A 7,449-nucleotide genomic window follows, 5' to 3' on the forward strand; every position below is an offset into this window, starting at 1 on the left:
TCTGCAGGACTGCGGCTCTCTAGGACCGAACTTGCCTACCCCTGCCTTAGACTAGAAAAAAATACTCATAACATGACATAGAAAAGGGCAGTAAAACTACATGCCCTAAATTAGTGTAAATAAGCTTTGAAGTTCAAACAAAAGGGTCTTTATAGTGAGCAAGTTTAGGGAAAAAAGTTCAATTTAATTAATTAATTCATAAAACTTCAAAATTCAGTGAACAGTCAGGTCTTAAATCTGCAAGGCCAACAGCCCAGATTATCCTTCAAATACTAGAGAAGAAGAAGGCCAAAAATATTCAAGGCTGCTGATAGTAGAATCAAGTCCACCGAACTTACTGTTAGCCTGAGCTCTTGATGAAGTTGTTGTCCGAAACAGAAACCAACCATTTCTTCTCACCGTTTGGAAGTGTGATTTGCAGTCTAGCAAGGTAGAGAAGAGCAGGCTTGAGTCCGTGTTTGTAGAGTGATGGCATCACATCCTTATACTCGGCATGACGTTTTAAAACCTCAGGGCAGAAATCCTCAAAGGTACAAATGTTGTGGCCATCATACAGGTTTTGCGAGATTCACGGATGGCCAAGTCCTCGACTTGAAAGTGATGAAAACGCAGAATGACGGGTCGCGGTCTCTGCCCTGCGTGGGTTTTGGTGCAAGGCTACGATGAGCTCTGTCCAGCTCGGGCAGCGAGGTTAACACCTGGGAACCAAGGACATCGACCAGAAGCTGAGAGAAAAAAGTCGTCGGACATGGACCCTCGATTGACCAAAGACTATAGAATACCCAAGACGTGTCACTCGTACAGTTTTGAATGAGGAAAAATGCAACACTCAATATGGCCGCTCTATCGAAGGAAGCCCCGCCTTCTGAATAAAAGAACCAATCGATAATCAGTCATATTCGGTAATTGCGTCACTGAAGTCCCGGTTGCTATAGAAACAGTCAGCGTTCTGGAGGCGTGAGCTATAAGCTGCGGTCACACTAGACTTTGAGCATGCGAAATTCCCTGGGACACTGCAACAGTCGTGATATGACATCATGCTCTGCAGAGTCTTTTTAAAAACTTAAATTCAACACATAACCAATAATAATACACCTAAAATGTAAAAACATACAATCTACTCCACTTTCCTGCAGCGCTGCAGTTTTAAATTTATGTTCTTTGAATTAAGATGCGAGGTCATGCTGTGACGTATCGATCTGCTGTTGGTCACACGGTGTCACATGATGCGAATTCGCAGGCCAGAGTTCACCAAGCTTGAACTTTGGAACGCAGCGAAATGCGAAAACCTTTTGCACAGGCTTGCTTTTCCGGTCTGATGCATTCGCATGCGTATGAATGGAAGTCAATGGAATGAAAAGTCTAGTGTGAGCGCGGCTGAAGACTGCGCATGTTCACTGGCTGGTTTAGCCTGAAAAATAAGCTCTTTTTAACGCTATTTGAGCAAAAGAAACAACATTTATGAGACAGTTGTCAGATTTCATTGGTCATTTCAAATATGAAATTTAATCGTAAGCTTAGCGAACAGTTTTGGAGAATTTGATGTTTCCCCATTCAAAGAGATAGTAGCTGCACTTGCATGCCAGAGAGGCGTTTCAAAGATGGCCGCCGAGTGAAACCGAGGGAAATGACTTGCCTTAAAGGGACTTTGGATTGACTCGGGTAAGCCCAGAATTCTGTGGCTGTGGTTCTCAAGATCTGAGACTTTAGCCTTAAGCCACTCATTGTCCTTCTGGAGCCTCGAACATGTAGCTTTGAGTTGTTCAAGCTCCTGACTAATCTCTGTAGTGCTGGACTCGAGATTACTGATGCGAAGATCATGATCAGCCACCGTGGATTGAATGCTATCTAGTTTGGCTGCCAAACTTTCCAAAGATGCTTTGAAGTCTGTGGCGATTAAGGCTCTAAAGCCTTGTTCAGACTGTCAGTCCAAATCCGATTTTTGTTCATATCTGATTGGAATCCAATCTAAATGATTGACTGTCCACACCCAGATAGCACACGTACGTCTGCAAGATGTCTGTTAAAGATTGCTTAATCTGGAAAGCATCTGCTGTGTACAAACATCTGATAGATGCCTTTAAGATGTCAGTTTTACATACACTCTAAATCATAAACATCTTAAAGACATCTTCTAAATGTCTATTTGACATCTGATAGGAAACGTCCTATAGATGAGCAAACACACTAAAAAATATTTCTTGCAGATGTATATGTGCTATCTGGGATGTAGTTCATTGCCGTTCAGACTATCTAAATATGATCGGATTTGCACAAAAATTGGATTTGGGCTGACAGTCTGAACGAGGCTTAAGATCGTGATCTTGGTTAGCGTAATGCTTGCACCTGGCGAAAGAGTACCTTCACGGTCTTTATCGACCTGTTTGCCCCTTCCTTTGACACTTCAAAACTGACTGAAGTCACAAAACAGTTGATAAACAAATACTGTCAGATGCCAACAAAAGCACTGAGGTTTATAAGACAAAAATGAGAAGTTTTTGGGAGCGAACTGTGCACACGTCTACTCCTCAGACGCCATAACCGTTACCTTTGGACTCTAATTCTGACGGCACCCATTCACTGCAGAGGATCCATTGGTTAGCAAGTGATGTAATGCTACATTTCTCCAAATCTGTTCCAATGAAGAAACAAACTCATTTTGGCTGGCCTGAGGGTAAGAACATTTTCAACAAATTTTCCATTTCATGTTAATACATTCATATTCATGTAATTTTCCTTCTTTGCTTTCTTTTTTTACTCATTCATTCACCTGGTCCAAGGCCAAAACTGAGAATGAAGGCAAAAACACAGATCATACTAAGGTAGGGAACCCAAGGGCTGGACTCCTGTGAGGAAAAAACACCAAACAAACATCAGTAAATCTGCATACATTCAAATATTTGAAAACTGAGATCACAAACTTTATGCCATTTTTCATCATAACCCCATAAGTATGATTCTAATAGTTTGTGCTAGCAACATAATGAAATATTGCTACAGTGCACAAAATAAATATATTGAGAAAAAAAACAGCAGGTATTAGGTCACTAGACCTGAAAAGTGAGGGCGATGGTGAAACAGATACAGCACACACTCATGAGAGAGTATCCACCAATAATCAGAGCTCTTCTTCCCAAAGATTCGATCAGAAGACCCTGAAACACACAACATCAGTTTGAATCAAACTGTGAACTGACTCAGGCTGAATAATGACATTACAGTTTTCGGTAGAGCTGCTTACAGCTGAATTGAACTTGCTTCATAATTGATGAACTTTACACAGTTATTGCACTAAATCCAAAACTGAACTGACTGAAGCTGAATAATTACACTATTTGGCTTTTTAGAACTTTGAAGAATTTGAATTTGTCTCATATTTGAAGTTTGCTTCATTGATTCTGTTATTTTCCTGTTTGTTACTGTGAAGCTGCTTTGAAACAATGTGTATTGTATAAAACACTATAAATAAAGGTGACCTGACATGACCAAAAAAAAATAAAAATACACCTTTCAAAATCTGGCTCAACATTTGATTTTCTAAAATCTCCATGCACTATGTGATTTAGCCAAGTGGTACATGTTTCTGGATCAACATGCATTGGCCAAACAATTTTATGCCAAATCTGCCCAGAATCTACAGTATCAGCCTCCCAATTAAAGTTGTACGTCATAGTATTGCTTTATTTCTCTGTGTCATAAACAAATTTGCGCAGGTAATGATAAATTCCAGACTTACACATGTCAGTGCAGTGATGCATTCACAAGCTCCAGTTCCCACTGTAGCGTACGGAATCTTGTCAGCTGGAATCCCAGCCTGGGTGAACACATAGTCTGCATAGAAATAAATCTAATGGGAGAGACACACATATATTGGCAATGGCATACATTAGATATAAAATTGTGTGACAGTTGCACAGTGATAATAAAGAGACTCTTTTATATAATAATAATAATAATAAAGACTCTTTTCCACCACTTGGTTTAACAGTTCTCTCATTGCATGTTCCATTATTTATTTTTCTTATTTGTATTTATTTATTTATTGTTAATGCTTAACTTTTTATTTCAATTAACATTTCAGTGAAATTTCTCAGGCAAAAAGGGGGGGGTTGACGCAGCAAGTTCCCGTCCAAAATCTGTTGTTTTTTTGTTTTTGTTTTTTGTTTTTTAATACCATTAAATGAGTGTGCATAATTTCGTGAACAATGGTAATTTTCTGGCCGCACCATTACACAATTTAGTTACAGTTTCTTTTTTGAACATATGTAACCTTTGTGACGCAAGAATGGGAGACGTCATTGACTTTGGTAAACATTGGAGTGAACGCTATGGAGGATAACATTACATCATATAGAAAAGGTAAACATTCCCAGACTGGCTGCAAAGAACAAAGGACAAAATATTATATGCGTAATATATATGTAATGTGGTGTTTGGGTTTTGTTTCATGTTCTTGTGTCTTTTATTTTGCAGTTTGATTCATGGCTCCCTGCTCTGCCCGCACCGCCATGGATGCCCGTTCTGCCCGCACCGCCATGGCTCCCCGCTCTGCCCGCACCGCCATGGCTCCCCGCTCTGCTTGTTCCTCTTCACGGGCCTGGCCTTCCGTCCCTCCCCCAGTTCCGCCTCCACTCCACCACCCTCCTGGACTACGCTCGCCTTCAGTGGACTGATTCGTTACAATATATTAATATTATGTAAGTATATCAGCCATGAGAAATAGGTGGGGAAGAGTTTGTAATCACATGGTGTGGAAATTAAACTGGAACCGTTCGACGATGGTGGAAAAGAGCTTTAAGTTGATATAAACTAAAGTTTAAATCTAATTTAAATTTAAATCTAATAACAAATTATAACAAACCTTTTTCAGAAATGTGAATTTCTGCTATCTAATGGTTTGATGTTTTATCTTATGCAATGACATTTATATATTTAATTAAAAGGATTCTAAATGTTTGCGTCTACTGCACATTCTTCACCGTTGGCTTTGCAGTTCTAGTACTGGATCTCACATGACACTCCATAAAAGCTTTTAAGTATGTGTGCAAAATCACTTTCATGCCCATTATAGTTGCTCAAGAAAATGTCACAGCCTCAATGTAAAAATCTGATTCCTTTTTTTACCCCTTTTATTAATCGTTTGCTCTGAGAAAAGATCAGAGTTTAATCCACAGCAGGCCGATCACATGCCATTTTGGCGGGAATGTTTTTTTTTTTTTAATAGTGCTCACATCAGCAGTCAAGACTAATCTAAGCCTCTAATGTGAAGTTGTTGTTTCTGGGTGTCTGAGTGAGATGCACACCGCATTGATGCCATTGAGTTGCTGGGACGTGTGGATTACGAAGCGGGTCAGGAGCTGCCAGCGAAGACTAGTGTCCGTAAAAAGCTCCCAGGGCTTTTTGGGTTTAATACCGATAGCGCTGACCCTCTCTCTCTCCATGTCCTCCTTCTCTCCATGGTACTTATCCGGGCCATGGAACCACATTAGAGCTGAAAGAAAGTGGCAAAGGGCATAACATTCCTTTACTCACAAGATTCTCTTCTCCTCGATTCTGTCGTTGGTTACAGCTCAACAGGTTGGATTTAGCTCCCGGCAGAATGCTCACATCATGACATCCGTTCAAGTGTGATCACTTCAATGAGATTTTACGCTTCAGTCTTTAAACACTCTGATTTTATGGTTATATGCAGCTGAGATGACAACGCCATCTTTCTTTCAATGGAATCATGAGTTTAAATGTGACTCGTGACCTTATACTTGCCAGAAAAACAGATAAAAACAAGCCGAAAACAATGACATTTTTTGCCTAGTCATTTTCATGGTGGTTTGTTAACCTGGGTTGTTGAGTAATTATTTTATCTTCATCGATTTATTCAAATATACCATTCAGTCTTACCTGGCACTATTTCTGAATTATCACATGAAGCATATTGTTTGCTGAAAAGAGAAATTTCACATGGACAGTTGATATATCAATCTGCTATTTTCCGTAGACTATTAAATTAATCATAACTTTAACAGTATAATTAAAATAGCCTTAATGCATACATTTTTATGTTTCCAACTCGATTTATAGTTTGTGTGCTCATTCAGTAAGATTTTCTTGAAAATAAATTAACATTTTTTTATTCAGCAAGGATGCATTAAATGGATCAAAAATGACAGTAAAGACATTTATAGTGTTACAAAAGATTTCCATCTCAAATACATGCTGTTCTTTAGAACTTTCATGTTTCACAAAAATATTACATAGGCATTTTTAACATTATAAAGATTATAGTAAGAATATTTCTTGAGCAGCAAATCAGCATAATGATTTCTGAAGGATCATTGAAGACTGGAGTAATCATGCTGAAAATTCAGCTTTGCCATCACAGGAATAAATTACCTTTTAAAATATATTAAAATAGAAAACCGCTATTTTAAATTGTAATAACATTTCACAATATTGCTGTCTTTACTGTATTTTTTATCAAATAAATGGAGCCTTGGTACGCATAAAAATCATACTAATCCCAAATGTTAGAACGGTAGTGTATTTTAACTGACCTCAGCAAACTATTAACTGATTCCACACACAAAAAAAACTTTAATTTAAAGGACAGCAGAGAGACAAACTAAGACAGATACAATTCAGGACTTTCAAACTCTGAGCTTTATCATTACCTTTAAAAATGTGTGTTAACAGGTATATCCAACCACATCCTAATTAGCCTTACAACACCTTCTTTAATTAAATAATATTGTGCAATTGTAAACGTAGTTATTAAACCATGCTGTACTCTTTTTGCAGGCAACGTCATCTCCACGGTCGATGAGCAGGTAGCGAGGGCTCTCGGGGAACCAGGGAAGAGTCAGCAGCTGCATTATGGCTGGAATACAGATGGTGGACAAGAGGATGGGCCAGTACTCCTTACCTAACAACTCACTAACACACAGACAAAATTTGAGTCTTAAAGGGGTCATATGATGCGATTTCAATTTTTCCTTTCTCTTTGGAATGTTACAAGCTCTTGGTGCATAAAGAAGATCTGTAAAGTTGCAAAGACTAAAGTCTCAAATCCAAAGAGATATTCTTTATAAAAGTTAAGTCAACCACGCCTACCTAAAACGGCTCGTTCTAACACGACCCCACATGTCTACGTCACGATGTGGGAAGATTTGCATAACGCCGCCCAAATGTTCACGCAAAGAAAGAAGGCGTAACTTTTATTCTCGCTGTAGTATTGTTGTTGCCGCCGCCATGTCGTGAAGATGCTGTGTGTTTCGTTGTGAAAGCGAAACTACTTTGTTTGGCCTTCCAAAAGAGGACACAACTAGAAATCAGTGGTTAAGTTGTATTTACAACACTGTTCCAGAACACTTCAACCCAAATATTCAGATGTGTGCAGCGCATTTTGCGGAGGATGAGGACTGTTTCCTGTGAGAGTAGCCTACAATGCCGGTG

The 7,449-nt window shown here is 39.0% G+C and overlaps 1 pseudogene; it reads right to left on the minus strand.

Annotated features, from left to right (window-relative positions):
- The window catches only part of LOC107667301 (solute carrier family 2, facilitated glucose transporter member 11-like), a 17,637-nt pseudogene that overhangs the window by 3,047 nt on the left and 7,141 nt on the right, over window positions 1–7,449 (minus strand).

Source organism: Sinocyclocheilus anshuiensis, unplaced genomic scaffold, assembly GCF_001515605.1.
Source record: "Sinocyclocheilus anshuiensis isolate Anshui unplaced genomic scaffold, SAMN03320099.WGS_v1.1 scaffold373, whole genome shotgun sequence".
NCBI classification, from domain to species: Eukaryota; Metazoa; Chordata; class Actinopteri; order Cypriniformes; family Cyprinidae; genus Sinocyclocheilus; species Sinocyclocheilus anshuiensis.